Source organism: Carassius carassius, chromosome 45 (genome assembly GCF_963082965.1).
Source record: "Carassius carassius chromosome 45, fCarCar2.1, whole genome shotgun sequence".
Taxonomy (NCBI): domain Eukaryota; kingdom Metazoa; phylum Chordata; class Actinopteri; order Cypriniformes; family Cyprinidae; genus Carassius; species Carassius carassius.
This window is the reverse complement of record NC_081799.1, coordinates 14,126,172-14,149,445: the sequence shown is the minus strand read 5'-3', so window position 1 is coordinate 14,149,445 and position 23,274 is coordinate 14,126,172. Positions and strand designations below refer to the sequence as shown.

Below are 23,274 nucleotides of genomic sequence, written 5' to 3'. Positions count from 1 at the left end.
CAGAGAGTTAATATCACATGAATAAATTCAATTTTTTAAAATATATATCAAAATAGAAAACAGTTATTCTAAATTGTAATAACATTTAACTTTTTCTGCATTTTAGATCAAATAAATGCAGATGCTTAAAAAAAAATATATATATATATAAAATGCATACACTGACCATATATCAAAATTTTTCCTTTTGTATTCAAGAAAAAAATTCATACAGGTTTGGAACTGCATGAGGGTAAAGAGTAAATAATGAGAGAACTTCCATTTTTGGATGAAGTATCCCTTAACCATTTTGCCCATATTTTATTTATGCAGCTCATATTTCGATGCCAGCATACTCACCATAAAAACCAGCACCGTATCACATTGCCAGGATATGTGGAGGGTCCCGTTCCTTCCTTCTGTCTCCCATCTCCCTCTAACCACAGCGCTGTTACCAATTGACAGGCTATTTATTTTCAATCTCAAATATAGATCAGAACGCTACATTTCAAACCACAGGCCTGGTCCTCCATAGGGCCGTCTGTCTCTTTCACTCAAACCCAATCTGAAGCATCTTAAGGCCAGTCCACCTCTGTCGTTCTGCCCCAGAAGGGGTGAGTCTCACATGGAGCTCAGGTCAGTCCAGACACAGCTGCTTCATCTCCTCTGACAGGCAACATTGTGCTGCCGATCTGGTCCTTTTTATAGCATGGAGAAGAAATCTATCCAAGGAAATCTTCTCGTTTCAAGGGCATTTTTCCCTGATGTGGTTTTATATTTATAGAAGACTAAATTATTTTTATGTGCTGTATAGGAAGATAGAAATGTAAAATTTGAATCAATGCAGAAGTGCAGAATGGAAAGGGAAATAGAAGGAAATTCTGTGGTATTTATTTTTAGAAATCAATACCTCTTTCAAATGAGGCTAATCTAATCTGCGGCGCTGATTATATATATGTTTAGATCTGAAATATTATGATTCACAGCATCCTCTTCATGCACAACAGTCATGAAAAGGTTAGTGTGTCAATCAATAAATATTTAATTCTTGTCCTGTCTGTGGGAGCCTTCATGTTAGTGTGCTATGTGTCATGATTACCTGCTGCATCCACACAGTTCAATTCGTGCCCGGCTGCAGGCCTTTTCATTGTCTATTGATTTCTGCTTAACTGTAGCAGTGGGGGACTGCAGTACAATCCCCAGGTCATGTGAGCATTAAAGGCTTCTGCAATTTCCCCTTGCAAATGTGTACTTGGATTAAAAAATATTTTAATTTTGATTTATTTCAGTCAGTTACATGATGCTACAAATATATAATATAAAATGCATATATATATATATATATATATATATATATATATATATATATATATATATATGTATGTATGTACGTGTGTGTGTGTGTGTGTGTGTGTGAAAAGTATGTTTATATAGTGTTCTTAAAATTCAAGTAGACATTTGGATTTCATTTTATTGGCGTCTAATTTTTATTTAGAATAAAAAAACTCTGTGTTTGGTATCATATTTATGGAAAATATTACACTTCTATATTCTATTAAAATTCTATATTCTATACAATTTTGTCTAAACATAAAAAATGTAAAAATAAAAAATTAAATAAATTTTACAAAGCATAATGTACAGTATAATATATTTACATTCTAATTAAGCTCAAGATTCAATTAAACAGTTATATTATTATTCAGGTTCTTAATAATTAACTTTAGGTGAGCATTAGATGATGGAAAAGATGATCTTACTGTAAAAAGGGAGAAAATAAGCATTAAATTGAAGTCATTAAGTTTGAGATTTGTCTTGTCTTTTGGGTTTGATTAGACAGTGAATAAAGGCCTACTATTTAATCTAAATATACCAGTCAAATATTATAGTTGAATTTCATGATTGGTTCACATCCTTTATCAATATTTAACATTTTGGGTCTCATTTACTTTATACAGACAAAAACGATTAAACATCCTCCAAAATATTTTCTGTTGTGTTCCACATGAAAGAAATTCATATGGGTTTAGAACAACACTGATGACAGATTTTTCCTTTTAGATGCACTATGGCTAACTTTAACCTTTTAAAAGCTTGAAAGAAAATGTTTCTTTGCAAGACAAATTTGTTTTATTTACTGATTCATCATCGTTGCTTGAAGAACATACTATTTGTGTTATTATATTGTATCATTTTTTCATTGCTTAGGAACGTTGGTCAAAAATTGCCCTTTTGTCATAAACTTTTGGATCAGTTCAATCCATGACATTCTCTTCCTCCCATCTGCATAGATCTAATGTGTATGACATTTTAAACTATGTAAAGTCTGTTTTACCTTAGTGATTACAGAGGAATTCTACTAGATTAATGTCTTGACTTTAGTTCCAGCACTAATTACTGTACATGATGATGAATAGTCAGGTTTTAGTGAAGCGGCTGACTTTATACAGACAAGATAAGGGCTTCGCCTCCTATAAAAGCATGATCGCATTGCAAAAATTCCTCCCTAAACATATTTCTGATGGCCTTCAAGGACCCCTGCCATCTCGCTCCCACGCTCTGATTTGTAAAAACCTGAAAAAACAGCAGGTGTTATTAAAGTTGATTATGAAAGAACGTAAGTGCTTGTGTGGCAGATTGTTTAAAAAATCATTTTCAACCTTCTTTTAAAAAACCCACTCTGGCTTTTCGTGTTTGGGGATGGTTAACCTCACCGAAAGCTCTTCAACAGCTGTCCGATTCACTTCCTACATCGGATGAACTCCAAGGATGTGTCAGCCTCTGTATAAAGACCGTCTCTGAGTGAAACAGAGGAGTTACCAGCTTTGATATCTGATATATTGCACAGCAGGAGAATTTGTCCACTGCTCTTAAGTTACAGACATTTCGCTTTAGATTTGACTCTTGCTGGTGTGTTGAACAAATGTGACGGGGAAAGAAATGATAAATGATGAGATATGCTTCCCTCTGCCTCGCTAAACCAAAAGTCATCAATGCATAGAACGGAAATGTTTAGCTTGTGTTCAACATGTGGACTAGACTCATATGGCACACATACTTTGTAAAAAAAAAAAAAAAAAAAACACAGAAAAAAAAAACCCCAACACTGCAAAGATCATAATTTAAACATGTTTCTGGGACATTTCATATGGTCAGAAAATGAAATGGATGGAAATAAAAGCTATCTTGCTTAACGGGGAAATTTTGAGAATGGAATGTTGGGAGAATGTTAACAGAAACCAACTAATTCCACAAAACATCAGACTATAGAGTGCTGCAGGGATAATGTATTTTTGTAGGTATTTTATTTATTCTCAATACTTAAACCACAATTCTCTAAATGAAGCCTAGTGATTATTTTATCTTATCTATTGCTAATACTTTAACATAGTGTTTTCCCACCGAAATGATGTCACTTCCTAGAAGGTGATTTCTTTAGGGAGCTGGCATTTGTCAAAGGAATATTACTTTCATGCTTTATTGTATCAAATAATTTTATATTGTAATATGACAGTATGAAACTTAACAATGAAGTAAAATATAAAAATAAACGGATTTTACAAAAAAAACAAAAAAACAAAAAACAAATCAATGTCCACTTAACTATGATATTGCAGTAAAAGAAAACCAACTACATGATAGATTTAAATTTAAATTACATTTAATTCAATGTTATTGGAATGCTCTCACCATTACATATTTGGGTGTGGGTCCTGCTTCTTGCATTTCCTAAACAAGTCTTATCTTATTTATCTTGGTTACATTAAGCCATTGGCAGTGAAGGGCACATGGAGGAAGAGCTCGGTGGGTTAACTTTGTGGATATTTAGTTTCCTGATGTTTAAAGTAGCCAGGCCAGGCTCACTACAAAATCACCACTCAAACCACACATCCATCTAATTTTGGATGAGTATGGGTGGATCTCACAAAGACACAGATTGGGTGATGCTTTCATGTATGCCTTTCCTCTGTATGATGTGTTTTCATTACCTGACAATCAGTCCTGTGGCCTAAACAGCCGTCTCACTAGTGCAAACCAAACAATGCGCCCCGCTCAGAAAATCCCTGCACCACAGCCAGGCACCTAAGATGCTTCCTGCTCTGCCGGAGCGACCGGAGCCACATCATCAATGCCAGCTTGCTGTTTTGGTACTGTGGGGTTTGACCGAGAAAAACTCAACATAGTTCAACATAGTCAAAGTGTTGTGCATGGTTCCTGATACGGTTCCTGGATCCACCCAAAGTGGAAAACTAGCAGCCACACCCTGAAGTGACCCAAACAACCACAAACAAGCACGGCATCATGGGAGCCAGCCCAGTGCACACGGTCACACTTCCGGAAGGCCTTCCCCAACTTCCCAATAACATTCACACTGGTGTTAATAACTATTACCCATTTTCTGGTGTCAGAGGAGTGAGATGTTCTCTCTTGAACACACTTCCTCTTTTCCAAGACGCCCAAATCTCCCCCCTCCTTTGTTGCCTCCTGCCTCTGTCTGTGGTCTCCTTCCAGTAGTGCAATATTAACAAGCTCAGCATTTCCCTTGATGCACCTGGGGCTGAACTGTTTTACTGACACGCTCTGCAGGATGGGTTTATAATAATAAAAGGAGACTTTCACAGGTGGCGCTCGCTTTGGGCCATCCAGTCAGCCAAACCTTTGTGTTTTGATGTATTTATGAGGGTTCGTGTGAATTTTTAATGCCAGCAAGGTTGGAGCACTCAATCACAGGACCGTATTAAGGACAGAAGAGGTTTTCATCTCACCATCTCCCTCTGTTTGATGTTTATCCGACAGCTGTGAGTGAGCACACCCTAACTTCCTGCCAGATCCCTCTCTGGGTTTTGGCAGTTCATTCTAATAGGAAAGGGAATAAATATTGACACTTGCTGTGAATTCCATGGCTTCCCTAACTGATGTAATGTTAACATTATAGGAATAACATACGATTCATTACCAGAGTTTTTCTTTATTTTGGCGTAATTTTTCAGTGCTGGATTCAATGATTCTGTTGTATTGGCTTCAGTATTATTTACAGTGATTGTAAAGGAAATGTATTCTGAAATTATCAAGCTATCATTTTTCCAGAATGATTATGTTTACTATTTTAAATCTTAATAGGTTTTCATTATCAGTACACATTACATCAATCTCTCACAGGAAATTATGCTATTTAGAATTCAACTGAGAATGTTTTGTACATCAATTTCAAATCAAATTTGAATTAAAATAGCAAACAGCATTCATTATAGTGATTTTGAATTGAAAAAGTAATCCAAAACATTTTATAACTAGAAAAGGAAAGTTTTTACATCTTTGTTTGAATGTTTTTTTTTTAATGTTTAAAAAGCCTTAAATGTTGAATGTTAGTATGATATATTTTATATATTTCATCATATTTTAAATATGAACTTTTGTGGACCAGGGTGGAAGAACACTTCCAAGTGTTTCCCATTTCAAAGAATGCAAATGTTTTTTTGAAACACAATCTCATCTGTCCCAGAACACACACACAAAAAAGCAACGATTTATCTCATCAGGAACACAATACGCTTACAAAAACTGTAAAAGAGTGTACTATCAAAGCCCCACTCAAATATTAAAATATAACAATATATGATGTTCCTACTTGCTCCAATTTCTTGGCAACACTATATGCAAAAAGTGTCAAATCTTTTTAACAAGTCTTAAACTGACAAGGGACCAGTGTGCATTCAGCAGTGTTTCTCTGCCAAATGGCAAATTAAAGAGAAGAGGAAGAGAAGAGGGTGGACTTTGAGTTAAGAAAGAAGATAAACTCAACACTGGACAACAATAGCTGAATATTTGTACATGTTGGAAAGGAAAGCACTGGACTTGCCTTATTAACACATGAAAAGGAAGTCCAAAAGATGAAGTGTTTCTTGATTATTTTCCTAAATAGCATTGTTGAATATTTGTTGGCAATTTTTTATCCATCTAGATTTTCCATTCTTTCCTTGCACTGACCTCAAAATAAGTCTCACAGTAAAATCAGTCAATTAGAAGTCAAGACTTCACTTTACTCAACCTCTTTTTTTTTGTTTTTTTTTTGTTTTTTTGTGTGTGCAGTCTTCCAAAATATTTTCATCTGATATTTTTAGTATGTCAGAGTGAGTGCGTAACCCAGGAGCGGTCAGCTTCTGATGTGTGCAAGGCCTTCCGCCATATTTAGAGTGAAAACACCATGCAGTGTTTTAACAGATCATCGCACACTATCCCCACTGCAAATTGGAGCCTGTGCTGTTCCCCAGCTCTCTTTCTTCAGTACTGTTAAATGAAAACAGACCGATGTGGCAAATCCATATACAAACACACAGTGCACATACTGTACAAAGTCATGCACGCACACAAATGACGTCTCATGATTGCGTATACAGAAGCAAAATCCATCATGCCTCCATAATGAGTTAAATCTTTTAGATTTCTGGTTAAATATGATTTCTATTGTGGGATGTGGATGCAGTTTCTTTTATATTAAAGATCTGGAGTGATGCCAAGCCATGAGAGTTGCTGTGAAATTAACTTATGTACATTTTCCAAAAAGCAATGGTGCACAGCCACCCACTCTGGAGTGTTAATCAATTTTGATGCTTGTTTGCAGAAAGTGATATGTTTTTTATGTCAATAAGTAGTTACCTTAGGGAATATGAATCATTGATTGAACATATATGCAGTTGCTTGATTCCCAATAGAAGAACAAGGATCCTCTTACACAAAATTTAGGAATCAACCAGACTGGACATATTGTTTTGAAATTAAATCTTGCTTTCGAAAATGAATTTAAACCAAATTTGACAATCTTGCAGAAAAAAATTATAAAAAAAGTGAAAATAGAATCAGATGAATGAATCATTCAGACCTGGTTTGTGAACTGAATCATTTGATTCACTGAAACGACCCAACTCAAAAGAATGTTCTCTTTCAAGCATATATTTCGGTGTGTCACTTTGGGATATGCCCCTTCTGCGTATTCCTCAGAAGCCCAATTCCATTACGCCAGCCCCAATTGGCTGGCAGGCATGATGTTGCATCACCAAGGTTGCATTTATTTGATCAAAAATATAGTAAAAACAGTAATATAGTGAAATATTATTACAATTTAATAACTGTTTTCTGTTTAAATATTTTTTTTAAATGTAAACATTCAGCAAACAGACTTCTTTCAAACAATACAAAATCTTAATTATTCCAAACTTTTGACAAGTAGTGTATATTGTTCATATATAGGCATATAATTTATAATGGAAAAATTATTGTAGCACCAAAAATTTGCTTAACGAGTAAAGCAAAGTTTAAATTGTCATCAAAAACACAAATTGTTAATGCATTCTAATGAAATGTTTTACATTGGGCATTGCTGAGGGAAAAAATTGCCTTCACTTTAATTTTCTTAAGTGCTAATTGAATTTTCAGGAACGCTATGTACAATTCTAGTTCCGTTACCTTAGAGTAAAATGCAGTGCATATATGTGAAAGCAAAGAAAGCATGATAGCACTGTAATGAGGCTGCTGAAAACATCATAAAACAACGGCTGGGATAAAGTAGGTGCTAATGACAATGGAAAGGTCACCCGGTCCTATTAACATGCTTTTGTGGGGCTGAGCGAGGCTACTTTTACCATGACATTACGGCCTTTGAGAGTGTGCGATCTCATTTGCTTGTGTGTTAAAGGAACTCTTTCAGTTCTGCCAGACTGAAGTTCACTCGTTTTTCAGAATCAAAGGACTCAGTTTGGCAAGGAGGCTGCACTCCCCACTGTGTGCTGGTTCTTTAGTCCTCTTACTCGAGCTGCAGACAGGCATCAATCAAACCTCGGCCTGGGGCTCCTGCCATGAGAGAGAGACTGAAAGAGAAAGCGAGGGGAAGAATGAGAGATGTGGGAGAGAGTATAGAGCAGAGGTGATTGAGAGCTGGCTTTCCTCGCAGGCTTTTCTGGCATCTCTTAAACATATCAAGCGAAACACTCTCAGTCATGCCAAGATTCTCCCCACTTCACATGCTGGTGTCCTTCACGACCTCCTCTTGCAGGCTGCCTCTCTCTCTCTCTCTGCTGGGTATAAGGCCAGGTCAGTGCTCTTGTCAGAGCCAACTCACAAACACTTCAAGCAACACTCTGAGTGCCTTTAAAAATGTATGCTTTCTGTTGAGTAATTGCAGTTCACCACATGTTGTGAGGTCATTTAAATCTGTTCAAGCAGTAAATTTGCAGGGGTGCTGTGAATAATTTTACAATGATGACAGGTACGGTATTGTTGTTCAGAACTATTGTACCATTGTACAATATTGTAAGATGGTCCTCTCGTTGTTGCATACTGACCTTCAGATTCAACTGTTCATTTTAAATAATTGTGTAATATTGAATTTATTTGTTTATGTATGTACTTATAAACATTATCTTTGTTTCCGATTCAAACATATATGGAACACTTTTTCTGCCACTTAAAAAAAAGAATGCTTTGATAATTATTATGATTATGTCAGAATTATGATATAAAAAAGTCATAATTATGAGATAGAAAGTCACAATAAATAGTCAAAATTATGGTATAAAAAGCCATATTTTTTTCTTTTGTACATCACAATTATTTTTATCATATATCTTGATTCTCATCTTGTAATTTTCATGTCATTTTTTTTTCTCATTACTTTGACTTTTTATTTAATAATTTCAAACTTTTTTTTTATTTAACTGTCATTTATTTATAAGGCACTTTACAACTGAACGTGCAGATCAAAGTGCTGTACAATCAACATATAAACACATCAAATACAATAAAACATAAAACAAGATAACCCAAATAGGTTATCAACTCAACACTAGCCACACTTTTTAAAAGCTAATGAAAAAATATTTTAACACAAACTTGTTTATATTTATATACAGTATTTATATTTAATTTATCTTTATAGATTTGTAGATTCATATTTATTAAAAAGACAACATAAAACTCATATAACTTTTGTCATAATTTTAACCTTTTGTATTATATCTCACAATGACAAATTGACTCTCATAATTGACTGTTTAGCTATCGTTTTTTAACAAAGCATGATTTTTTTCTTTAGTGGCTGAAATGGGCATCTATAAACAAATCATCTAGAAAGTTAATGACATAATTCTGAGAAACCATCTATCATGATTTATTTGCAGATGGCATTTGTTATATACACGGTAACAGTTTTCACTCATGGTGAAGTGAAACATTAAAATACATATACAATTTAGTGGAGAGTAGAAAAGACTGAATATACTGTATATATATGTATGTAAAGCCCAAACAAACTAGAGAAAACACTGACATCTGTCCACATCAGTGCTCTTACTCTCTCAGAAAACATGATGGCATTAGAGGAGAGATAGACAAATCAAAGGAGGGGAACAGACTGCTGAAAAGATGACCTGCGGGTTGCTGTGGTAATTTTTCTCACTGCACACTGAGATGAAACATGGGATTGATTACTTAAACTACCCCTCTGAACTTGCAATCCTTGGGGTGTTTTTATTTTTCGACCCAAAATGATCTCAAAATTAAGAGTTTCAACCACAGACACTTTTTAGCAGAGCCAAAGAGATTATCCTCCAGATTTTGGCTCCATACTTGAAAGCTTTTTGGCTTTCTCTCTCGGCTCCTTTTCCTGCCCCTCTCTGCTTAAAAACTGCAGCCCCCTCCACCACAAATAAAGATCCACAGAGCCACGCAAACACATCTCAGAGTTGTATCTTCATGCTTTATGTAAAATTTTACAAAACCTTTTTTAAAGTACTTAATAGGTTAAAGGAATGATTCAAACAAGTTTTAAACTCTATTTGTAGCATCTGTGACAGGCTTTCATTTATTAATGATAATAATTTTGACTCATCCCTGCAAAACAACAACAAAAACCCTCATGCACTTAAAATAAAAAGTTTATAGGTCAAGGTATTTCTTATTATCTGATGAGAAGATTGGCTTACTTTACTGACTCTCGTTCGTTCTCGTTTAGCAAAATAATCATTAAAATGTAATTAAATGTCAAAATCACTGTACATGTTCACATATGCAATATTTGATCATATTCCAAATTAGGATATGATTATGTATTAAACGACAATTATGGAAAACACAAATGATTAGTTCACTTCCTGAGTCTTTAGTTCATTTGTAACGTTACAGATGCAGTGAACGAATCACAGAATATACATCTGCACAACATGAAGCATCTTAAAGATATAAAGTTCTGTAGTAGATTTGAAACGCCCTTCAGAACTGCTTACTCAGTGGTTTATAAAATGTAAAATGTGGTCTGTGTGAAAGCGTGTGGTGTTTTTTTCTTTTTTGTCTCACACACACATACACAGAACGGAGCAGGTGGGCCAATGTGTGTGTTCTGTATTTGATGTGTTGTTGCCACATCATAAGACTTGTGTGTGAGACTTCTGACCACAACACACTCACTTGGAGTTTGTGATCATTTGATGGTTTTTTGGAGAGCATGTCTACCTGCTCTACCTCTGTTTAATGTCCCATCATGCTCAGGAAATTGACAGGCCTCAACCCTCTCATACCCCATTCATAGACACACACACACACACACACACACACACACACACACACACACACACACACACACACACACACACACACACACACACACACACACACACACACACACACACACACACACACACACACACACACACACACAGAAAACTTCAATTACTCCAGAAACACAGACCCACATAATAAGAGCCCAATGCGCGAATCCAAACTTTGAACAATTCACTGTGATTAAAAAAAAAAGAAAGAAAAAGAAACCATGTGACTCATAAAAGGGCCACCTTTATGGGTTTTATGGGATCTGTGGTGATCACCCAAAAGCCTGCAAGCACAATAGACTCCAATGTGGGATATTAGAATATTTTCTTGGAACATTTGCATTTTGTTTAATATTTAGGACTGGTATAAAATATATTTAGAAATATAAATCATAGTAAATGACTAGGTGCAGAGAGAATACTTAATTTCATATTGGTTTGTGGGTTTAAACTTTTTCAAGAGTGGATATCATCAGAAATTATCAGAAGTTCTACCTCAGACCTTTTATCTAAAAGCTGTGAACAATTACAAGGTTACTAAGTAACAAGGTTACTTAGGAATACAGACGTATACATATATATATATATATATATATATATATATATATATATATATATATATATATATATGTATATATATATATATATATATATAACTATTAAAATTACATATTTAAATGAATACTGGAAAAATATAAAAATAAAGGATAATTCAAAATATTGATAATAATATAATAATAATACTGTATATAAACGGTTATAAAATAACACTGGTTCAGACAAAATAAGCAGACAAATTTCTTTTTCTGCACTGATTTTGCACAAATAGATTGTAAGACTTTTTTAAACATCACAGAAATAGAATTACATTCTTATTTGTAGCTCAATTATTTAATAAGTGAACATGAAGAGGACAGGAGAAAATGGGTGTACCTAAACATTCCTAACTCATAATGGAATTCTACACAGCTTTCTTTGGCCTGGTCATGTTTTTATTCTATGTCCTCTTAATAATATTATCATTAAAACATTACAAAAACAATTTGCTATGAGTCCAGCTGGATGAGGAAAGTTCTGCACATGTGAATTGATAGCACTGTTCATCCATGCTGCCCATATTTATTTACACAGAGTGTGAATATAGAGCACAACTTTCTCATTCTTCTTTAACTGCCATGTTTCCAACAATTTCCTGTCTTTTGTTCAACGTTCCACCTTTCTCTTTTGCAGAGGGTGAGGAAATTAAGAGCTTTAGAGCTGCTTGAGAATCTCTTTCTAATATATATATATATATATATGTCCTTATGATCCTTTTGTCTAACTTCAAATCAGACAACATCTTAACATATGACTGAGTAATTTCTGTTATAGAATGAAATATATTAATTTACTCATTAATAAAAAAACAAACAAACAGTGTTCTAAAAAGCTAATGCTAATTTTCTTCCGGGGTTTAGGACAACAAACTCAACAGCTTTATAATGAGGCTGTTCAATCACTTTCAATGGACCTCTGTTTTACGCTAAGTGACAGACGGACACCAGATGTTAGAAACTTCCATCTATGGACTTGATCATATCGTGCCTATTATTAAAAAGGACATTTTAATATGTTTGAATTGGTTCTTCTTTCGATGCAAGTGGCATCTGGTGTTTAGCAATGGAGCTGGATTGATCTTACATGTTGACCGCATTAAATAATTCAGTTTTTTGTTCTTTATTCAATGAGAAACATTCATGAGACTCACATGTCAGTGTTAGTATTTGTTTAGTCATGTTCTGTGGCAGTGTGTTTGGAAATTTGATTTAAACCTCTGACGACATCGAAGGTCTGACCAGGGGTGTCATGCACTTATTTTTAGTCATATGAAAATTGAAAAGACATGACCAAATGCCAATTGACCAATTATTAAACAACTAACTAACTAAAAAGAGCAAGATGTGTACCAATTTTTCCAATCAAATTCCCATCCAGGTATATAATTTTAACAAATTATGTATTGTTATTATCTAACAAATTACATTTATATGCGTTCATTTAGTTATATAAAAAGCAACTAGACTACACACAAACTAAAAGTCAGCGTAGATACAAGTTCTACTAAATACAAAAAATTCCTAGTAAATTTCACAAATAATTACAAAGAAACAGCAATTAACACGTTAAATTAAACATGAAATTTTAAAGAAGAAAAACAGAAACAGTATTTTTCCTTTAATACATTCTCCATTAATATATATATATATATATATATATATATATATTTTTTTTTTTACTTCAACAAAAACATTTTTACAATGTAGGGTACTTTGAAATTTGAATAATAATTTGATTTAATAATTAATATAAATTAATATAAATAAATAATACATAGTTATTTAATTATTAATATTATATAATTTTCATTATTTATGATTTTTATTAATATAAAATGATTAATGCTAAATTTAATTATTGATTCATTAGTATTAATACGTATAAATTGTATAAATACTTATGAGTTTTAATTTCCTCCCAATTCACATTTAAAAAGCACCTCTGTATGTTAAACTAATTTATAATTCTAGTTCTGATACCATTTATAGTTTGACAATGAACATCCAAATGGAACATAAAACCAGGGTGTGCTTCTGTTAGTATATGCTGGCAGTCAGTATCTACACCCCAGTCATTCCCAGAGTGCACTGCTTGAACTGACCGAACCTCAGCACTGCCATGGGTCTCCAACAGTCACGTTTAATCTTGATCGAGCTCTCTTTGTTTGTTATTTTTTGCCAGGGACTTCCAGGCTTGCCATGGAAACCTGATCTTACGTGGTTTCTGGTCTAATACATAGTCGAATATCACTGAAATAGTCCATTGCATGATAATTACAGAGGCCGCAAATCAAAGGTCCCTGTGATGTGGACAGCTAGCCAACCTCTAAGTGGTACAGCAGATCTCCCAAATATTAAACCACTACCTTGCTTTTCCATCCTGGGCTATCTGTGTGTAGTGATGGGAAACACAGCGGGGTATCAGTGTGACTTTTGACTCTGGTCTGCTCATGGAGAAGCCAACAAGCCGACCCACACTCTTCCACAATTTAGCTCACTGAACATTTTTCATCTACACTGATGTAGGGAGAGAGAATTATTAGACTTACAAAAATATAATGGCTGGTTGTATCTGTACCATGTGCCAAGAACAGGGACCAAAACGTACTGTAACCTCTAACAATCATAACCAGAGAAGCACAGCCAACTAGTGGTTGCGTTTGAACTGAATTTAATGTCTGTGCGCGTCCGCAGATGTTGGCTGCAACATTATGCTCAGTTGAGGACGAACTGTGACAGGAAAATTAATTTAGAATCTGTTGTGAGAATTTCCAGGCTAATGTTAATAGCTTTGTTGCTATTTTGCTTCCATATTGTACATTTTCCCAGAGTTTGCAAAGAAGATGCGCTGTATTTTAGGCATCGCTGGTAAATGAAAAAACATGAGAATCAGTTTCCCAGAATTTAGAGTAGATGACAGAATAGATCATCTACTTAAAGCCTTTTATATGATACTTGCTTATTTAAAGATATATACTTTAAGGTCAAAGGTTGAGAATACTGCAGTTTCATATATTTTTGATGCTTTTCAAAGACTGTTGATTTAAAGCTCAGCCGCTTGACTGGCTTACGGAACATAGCTGGAGCTTTATAGCATATAAAAATTGAGTGTTGTGACTATAAATCCTTATTTGTGGTTATAAAAGGATATCATGCCAGTATTTAGCTTTTTCAGTTTGAAACGTACTGGTATTTAACAAGTGTGCCTTCTTGAACATATGTTTATAGGCAAATGTATTAGTCCAAATATTTAGTCTGATTGTTCTGAATGAGGCAGAAAATCCATTGACTAGATAACTGATGAGATCTCACTGCATGTACAATGATGGCCTATTTACATTCTTTAATGTCCACCCTGATCTACTGTTTAACAAATCTTCTCTGTCAAGGGCACACTTGAATGATGAAACAAAAGTAAACATCTGTTGCAGTCTGAGCACTTTAACTGGATTCTACAATAGATTGTGAGGAGACATGTTGTTTTTACTTCTTTTTGGCTGCTTGCACCTGTTTTATTGTAAATGTACCGTGCATAACATGGTATTTTGATATTAAATTTGAAGTTATTAGACATTTTTTCATCTCTGTGAACCACTTTTACAGCTGTAAACATGCTTTTTAAAAACATTTCCCAGACTTTGAAATATATTTCTAGTCAAATAAATGCTTTGAGTTCAAGAAAAAACACTTTAACAAAAATTCCAGTTCATTTTGGGTACATTCTAGCAGTTGTGTGTTTCCTGTAAATCAGACCTATGACTTTGGTGTTGAGCTAGAAGAACAATTTTTATCATTCTCAATTGCTTTTTTCCCTTCCATCCTAATTCTTAAAAAGAGATTAGTGATCTCAATCTCATAAATAGATGATGATGTGTCCTTTTAGTTGACCTGTTTTGAGAGCCAAGTCACCATGCAGTCCAGCAGATGGGGGAGTAACACGTTTTAAAAATTGTTCTTGACCCAAATCCAGCAGCATTTTAAATTTCATGTTGTTTTCCAGCGGCATGTGGTTCTCTCTAATGCACTTTTGATTGCTCCCACAATACTACTACCTATCTCAAAATACCCAAATTTGGGTTTTCATTATTGGTAGTTGTCATTACATATTTAAATAATTAGTTGTCCATCTATTAAGTGAGTGCAAGTCACTCATTGCATGTTCACAATTAGATGTAAACAGTAGAAATTAAAGATTGTAAAAAGATTCATTCATATGTAATATAATGTAGGTAGCATCCCATTGGTTGACAACCATATAACATTCACTGCTCTAGATAGTCACCTTTTTGGTGATTCTGGAATTGGGAAACTCATATTTAAGATAATAAATAAATACTAATATGATCATTCAGATTGTGTTGCTGTGTTAATAAAAGCAGTAACTGTCATTAAAGTGTACTGTAGGCTACTAAGATTATAAAAACAGGCATAGCATCACTGCAGTCAAGCCAAATAAGGATTTTAATTTAAAAAGTGTCCATGTGCAGGTTGGAGAAAACTCCTAAGGCTGTCCAACACAAATATTCTTCACTGTCATTCAAGTTTTCCTGCTGAACAGATACTCTCACCGAGACCATCCGCATGTCTCACACATCCTTCCTGAAGTTCAGAGGCCAGGCACTACTGTCGGAAATGGATGAGCTGAATGATTTGGCCTCCTGCATTGACGGAAGCTATAGCAGCACCATTTCCAACATTCTATGGGGCGAAGGACAAACAACTTTATCAAAGAGGCACAACAATCTCCATAACAATAAACAGGAAGCAGGTGAGATATCCATTTGCGTATTTTCTGGCACTTGACCTCCCTATCTTTCCATTTTTTGGTCGTTTGTCATTTAACTTGCCAAAGCTGAGAGAATGGCTGAGGTAGAGGATGACTTTAGCAATGCTGATTGCTTTTTCAGTAGACCTTAAAATCTTGTTTATGTGCCATAATGGCAAGAATAGGCCCATAAAAGGGGGGAAAAATGAAGGCCCATGGATATAACTCCTTCGTGTGACCTTGCAGGACATTGTCGAGTCTGGATCTGCTTCTTACTGAGTTCTGTTTCACTCTTGGACTGATAAGAAACGATTAACGTAGATAAGAAAACAGCACAATAAGGGTGAAATTTCAGCGTATGATGCCAAAACTGCAATCCAAGATGGCGCCGCACATGGCTGCTTCAGTGCTTGGCTCTCCAGTGTTTGTACTGTTTTTGTTCGTTTTTCCTGTTTTTTGTTTAACAAACACGATCAGTTTCACCAGGGATGAACTGCTGAACATTCGGCAGAACACACCACATGATATTTTTCCGGATTTCTATTATACAGACGTTTTACTGAACATTGTTATCGGAGGAGCAGCGGCGCTGATCAAGCGCTTCAGGACGCGCAGACGGGGAAAGCGAGCGGGAGCGCTCGTCAGACTCAGGAAGCGCGGATTTCGAATGCCGTTGCCTAGCATCCATCTCGCAAATCTCCGCTCTCTACCCAACAAAACGGACGAACTCCTTCTGCTCTCTCGGACAAATAAGGATTTCTCTCACTCTGCTGCTAACTTTTGCCATCTGGCCGGCGCCTCAGAGCCGCAAATACAAGAACAGCAAGGCACAAGAATAGTTTCTTCCCCCAGGCAATCTACCTCATGAACAGTTAAATGTTTCCCACTTAAACGTATGCTTATGAAAAAATGTGCAATATCCTTATATTTATTTGTTACCCCTCCATCCTAGAACATTCCTGCATCTCACTCAATCCTATTCCATTATCATTTATAGCACAATTGTTTATACACTTATTTATTTGCCAATTTGTAATTCTCCTGTAAATTTTTTTTTTTTTTTTTTTTGTCTGTGTGTTGTTGTCTCTGTTTACTGGAAGCTTATGTCACTAAAACGAATTCCTTGTATGCGCAAGCATACTTGGCAATAAAGCTCTTTCTGATTCTGATTCTGATTCTAGAGTTCTCAGTGTTCACGATACAAACATCCACATACTTGCTGACACACAATCACTCACAAATGCATTATCACGGAACGCCTTCAATACACACACTTCTCACACACATACTATACTCGCACTCATACAGAATAATACACTTGTCCAAACTGTTGTACTTGTTCTAGTGTAATGTTGAATGACTAGGCACAATGCAGCGGAAAGGCCATGTGTTGTCCAGAGTTTCTTTCTTTCCCACGTTGCTTTTCACAGTTAGGGCACTGCAAGGAAGGAAGCTGACGGTGAGGTTTGTCGCCTTGGCAGAGGCGGCCATGTTGATCTCCCCAAGCACAGTGCTGGACATAAAATAACTCATAGGAAGTTCTCAGGATTTTTCACTTCCTGTTTTCAAAAAGGCCATTTTGAAGGACAATACAGGGCAGTAGAGTGATTTCAAAGACCTGCTTATGAAAGGCCCACTAATTTAACACTAAGTTTTGTCTTGCAATACAATTCTATTATATGCATATATATAGAACCTTTCAAAAGCAGGTGAGATAACCATTTGCATATTAAATTATTTCTGAAGGTTGTGACCCTAAGAATTGCAGCTGAAAATTACATTTCAAAATATATAAAATAAGAGACTGTTCTAATTGAATCTGTATAAAAATATTGTAGCAATATTTTATAATGTTATCGTTTTTTCTTCTTATTCAATAAATGCAGCTTTGAATGGTGTATATATAAAACTTAATTATAAAACCAATATTGCAAAACTTTAGCCACATGTGAAAAATCTCACCTCATTCAATCCTCAAACCAAAAATACCATAAAATATGAGGGGATAATCATAGCCATACAGCAGTTAAATACTTATCCATCTATATTTCTGCATAGGGGTGAGAAAGGCAAGGCAAGGCAAGTTTATTTTTATAGCACATTTCATACACAATGGTAATTCAAAGTGCTTTACATAAAAGAAAGTAAAATAATAATGAAGAAAAATAATAACAAGAATAAAACAAGCAATTTTAAAACTTTTAAAATTATAAAAAATTTACTTATTTAAATTGAATTTAAAACAGTTAGAAAATGATTTTACATAAAATAAAATAAAAAAAAACTATGAAAATATAGTGCAATCAGTTCGGACATTATACAGTGCTCATTCAATAAATGCACAGCTAAACAGATGAGTTTTAAGTCTAGATTTAAATGTGACTAGTGTTTTAGCACATCTGATCTCTTCTAGAAGCTGATTCCAACTGCGGGCGGCATAGTAACTAAAGGAGGACTCCCCTTGTTTAGAAACAGATACAAATGAAACCCAAAGTCAATGCACAAATATCTGCAGTGTAGTGTATCTTGGACTGACAGAATCTCCCACGAGTTTATCTTTAAGAGATCTGCAGTTTGAAAGCTGATGCTTAATAAAATCTATCAGTATCTGCACAATAGCACAAAGATTTACATTTAAGAAAATCGACACTGTCTGCGTCTATAAAAACACAAGCCTATGAAATCACACTTAACTGCTATTGTTTCTGGATTCAGAAGAGGCTACTTTTCATGCTTCACATAATGTTTATGCTTTCTGTAGTCTCTATTATATCTGTCTCCTTTGTTTCACTTTAGACCTTGAACATCTTCTCATGCTTAAAACACAGCCCAGCCCTAATTACATCATCTTTCCCAAATTGTAAGCAATAAGAGAGAAAACAACTTCAAAGAAAAGCTTGTTGCTTTGAATTTGATTAAATTTATGCATATTCTCACACACATCCACACAGAATCACAATTTGCACAAAAGCTGGAAAGCCATCCTCAGAACTCATCCGTTTTTCACTTAGAGATGATTTTATTAGCCAAGCCCACTCGAGTTGACAGATAAGACACAAATGTTTTTCTGATTTCTTTCCTGACATATAAGCATTACATTTTCATGACCTTGTGTTGAAATAAATCTATCAGGATTTGATGAAAAACAACTGTCAAAGACCGAATTTACTGAACTTGTCAAAAACGGTGAAACGCCAAGGTTTCTGAAATGCTCTAAATGTGCATATTAAATCCATTAATAGATTATGAGAATTAAATGATTACATGTGTGGTGAGGCTATAGCAGAAGCCTTGAGTTTGCTATATTTTGCCACACAAAAATAAAGTTGTACTCTGACTTCAGCTTAACATAATGGACTCTGATTGTCTTTATAATCCAAACTCTCTCAACTGTACAAAATAACTACACAGGCATCTTTTCTTCTCATTTTTCCCCTCTCCAAACACTATGAAGAATGACCTCACCCTTTAGGTTTTAGGAAATAAAGTGTGAACTCAATACATTTTTGGTTGAATGTTAATGCTGATCAGCAGATAACAGAATTATGAATTTATTTAGAGTTTCCTTTGTCAAATGTATAAATGTCGAGACATTAAAAATAGCTCTGTCCAAGCCAGTGAAAAAGTCTGTCAGGACAGCCAAACTCACCCTGTGTGAATGACGCTGGCACCTTAGACAGAAACCTTTATTAACTCTAAATGAGCCATAACCAAATGACCTCACAGTGATTGGACTCACCATAGCTGGTGAGATTACTTTTAAATTGAGTTTGTGTGTTTTAGTATGACTGGGAATATGCATGAGCCTCATTTGGCTAAATATGATTGCATCTATAGACATAAAATCAGAGATATAGCGAGCTCGATATCTGAAAGTTCTGAACAGATGCCAAGTGTGTCCTCCACCTCTAAAGCTTCTCTGGGAATAAATGCTGAACCTTGTGGGGAGCCTCTCCCCAAACGCTTGCACACGAGAATCACAACGTCACCATCTGCTAACACTTAGGAGCGTGTATCGTGAGTTCTGCGGTAAAGTCTTTTTACAACAGAATGGCACTGCAAAGAAATTTACATATGCACGGGGAAGATGATTGAATGCTTGATTTCACCTCAAGGTTTATAAAGGACTTAAATATTTATGCGTAATATTCAGATTCTAACCCTGGAAAAAATGGAGAACAATGAATGTGATATTTACAGAGAGACTCATGGATGAGAACACAAATTGTAGCTTTTCTATTTGAGGATTTGAGTTGTTTAACATGGAAAGATTGTGCTCTCTTTTGCAGGTTTGTATTCAGGCAGCAACCCTTCTCCCTACTTAATGCTTGGGTGCAGCTGGAGGGGGTTGACCTGAAACCCTGGTTGATAAATGACCTTGCTGTCACACCGATTCTCCTGGTGCTGCCGTGCACTTGGACTCCATCGGTCTGCGGGGTGTACGCCCACACCTCCTAGACTACAAATAACATCCAACAAGGTCTAGTAGACATTTTTGATGTCCACTCAAAGACATTAAATAGCGTGGAATGCTAATTTATTCTAAATCTGAAACATTATCAGGGAAATGTAGGCATTCCCATTTATCTCATAAAAAGAACCCAGTCTTCTCAACCGTTTTTTTTGTACCCTCACAGCCCCAAACCTGAAATATGCTCCTTTTAATATTTTTCATCATATTACAAGCTGGATATCATTAGCACATTCAGTAATATTATTAAAATGCCCTTTATTATTTACACTTAAAGTGCTCAGCTGTTCCTTAAAAATAACTAACTAAATAAAATACATTTTATTCATACATTCATACAAAACAATAATGAACATTTTTCAATTTAGATTTTTTCTTAACAGCCCTATGATTTTTTTTTAAATCATAATTTCTATTGATACACTTATAATAGTGGAATTGTTGCTTATATATATATATATATATATATATATATATATATATATATATATATATATATATATATATATATAGTACAATACAGTAATGTGCCATATATTTCATTCAAAAGTAATTTCAATGTAAAGTAATTTATATAAACCATTATATGTTTTAGTTTAATTGGATTAATTTAGATGAATCACTTTATATAAATTGCATAATTTATATAATTGTATACATTGTATAATTTGTTGAAATTATAGCCTATAAATTGTATAGATTTTACGAATTTATATTAGATCACATTTATTAAATTTAATATTCGTACATATTGATATATACTTAGGCTATATTCAAATGCATATACAAAAACATGAGTTACGTACACCATCAAACTACACATTGGACAAGGGTCTTGAATCTGGTTCTTTGTCTTCAAAAAACCACTTCTCCAAGGTAGAGCATGGTGGCACTACAGTCTACAGGAACAAGTCTGGTCTTTTCCTCAGTCCTCCTCTTTTTTTCCTCTGTTCCCCCTTTTGTAGCGCTCCCCACGTGTCGAATATATTAGCAAGCCAAATTAGGAGAGGCAGGGCCTGGTGTGGGTGTCTGATTTCACTCGCGGAGGTGCGGTGTATCCACAGAGCGTCCCGTCCATGCAGCATTGGATGCTGAGGTGACCGTTATCCGGAGGTGCGCGTTACTATTGAGACACCGAGGAGATCGTAAGATATTCTGATCCCGTCTGGTGAATGGAATAGTGAATGCGGAGCCGCTCACACCTGAGGGCTAAGCTATTTGCCGGTGGAAAGAAGGAGTATCTCCATTAGAATTCTATTTATTTCCCATGGATTTAATGCTGATGTAGTAATCTTAAACAAAAACGATCTGGGAACGGGCTGGATACATCTGCATACAAATTGGATTTGAGTGAAACAACGGATGCTCACAGACAATCGCGGAGCTCGTTCAGATGAATGTAAGAATCAATGTCGTTATCCTGTCCTTCTGTATGACTCAAGACAGTCTGCTTAACACAAATTCTGACATCTTTAGCGTTTGCTCAAGGGAAAACGCTGAAGTTCTGTATGATTTTAGCGATTTTAGCTGTATGATGTGGGTTATTGATACGTTTACTCAAATTCACATTTCTGTGTAAGCAAAACCAAGCGTTTCTTTGTGTGGACGAGCAGTTTCATTCATTCTCTTAGGTTTATACCCTGAAGAAGTGATTGACTAGCCCATGCTCGTCTGTGTATTTCATATCAGCTGGTTAAATCATACTTGTGTGGATGCGTAAAAATGACCAAACGCAACGTTATGGACCTTCACGAAACAATTTAAGAATCTAAACCAAATCAGTAAAATTATCTAGACCTACTTAATGTTTAGTTTGGCTAAATAACGAGCTGTGAATTCATTCTGTTAGTTGCTTTTAGACAATGTAGCTGTTTTTTTTTTTAACTGACAGGTGATATTTTGTAAAATCCACGTCCAATAGTCTATGTTTTCTTATTAAACCGTGGGTGAGTCCACTACCGTTCCCAACGTTTATCCCATCAGTATACGGACCTGGATTCCAGAGAGTCACATCTTCCCAAAGGAAGGAGGAGAGGGTTAGCTAGCTACTATTCCTCGCACGTAAAACTGAACCGTTCTCAGTAAATGGACGAGCGGAGATCGGAGACTACTATTTTTAACAAGAGACATATGTTTGAGTTTTTGTAGGATTACCATTTTTTGCACAAGCTCTTTCATCGGTGACTGCGGCTATACCGGACGCTTATAGTATGTGTCTGCACGCAACGTGTAACTGCACGCGCCTCACTGCATCACGGCATGCCTATTATTTAGGTCCCTCTTTCAAACTATAAAGGCTGTAATTAAGTATCATGAGCGTGCAGTTAAAAGAGAAGAGAGCAGTTTACTCACTCATGTGTGAAAGGCATGTAACGGTGGAAGTGACAGAAGTGGCATTGAGGGATTGTGCGCACTTCACAAGCACAGGGAAGTGAATGCTGCATATGTGTAGCCTATTTTATGACAGTTTTACACATCTGTATGTGAATGCATGGACCCTGGCTTGTAGTTATTATAGTTTGTAGTTCCCTTACTATCAAGAACTCAATGCAATGTATGAGGGACACCACTGTTCTTTGGTAATTGATTCAAGACTGCACTGCTTTATGTCTAATTAAAAATGCAGCAATGTAATTTTTCTTTGTTTATGCAGTTAGTTCCGGTCTTCCTAATTTGATTGGTCTTTTCGATGTTTGCTTCATTGATCTTTTCAGATCTTTTCATTGATCTGTTTGTGTGCTTTCCAGACAGACTGTATTATGTAGTAAGCTCTCTGAATTATTAGTGGAGATTTTTCAGTGACCCTATCTGGAGGTTATATTGTTAGGCATGTACTGTAGGTGGGAGCAAACGGTTTTTATGTGA

The 23,274-nt window shown here is 35.3% G+C and overlaps 1 protein-coding gene across 1 annotated transcript in view; it reads left to right on the top strand.

Moving 5' to 3' along the window:
• The first annotated feature begins 21,448 nt into the window (after window positions 1-21,448).
• dchs1b (dachsous cadherin-related 1b) overlaps window positions 21,449-23,274 on the top strand; it is a 94,606-nt gene continuing 92,780 nt past the window's right edge. Inside the window, exon 1 of the mRNA XM_059540066.1 lies at window positions 21,449-21,808. The gene's annotated coding sequence lies outside the window, so the exon portion shown is untranslated. The remainder of the gene's footprint in view (window positions 21,809-23,274) is intronic.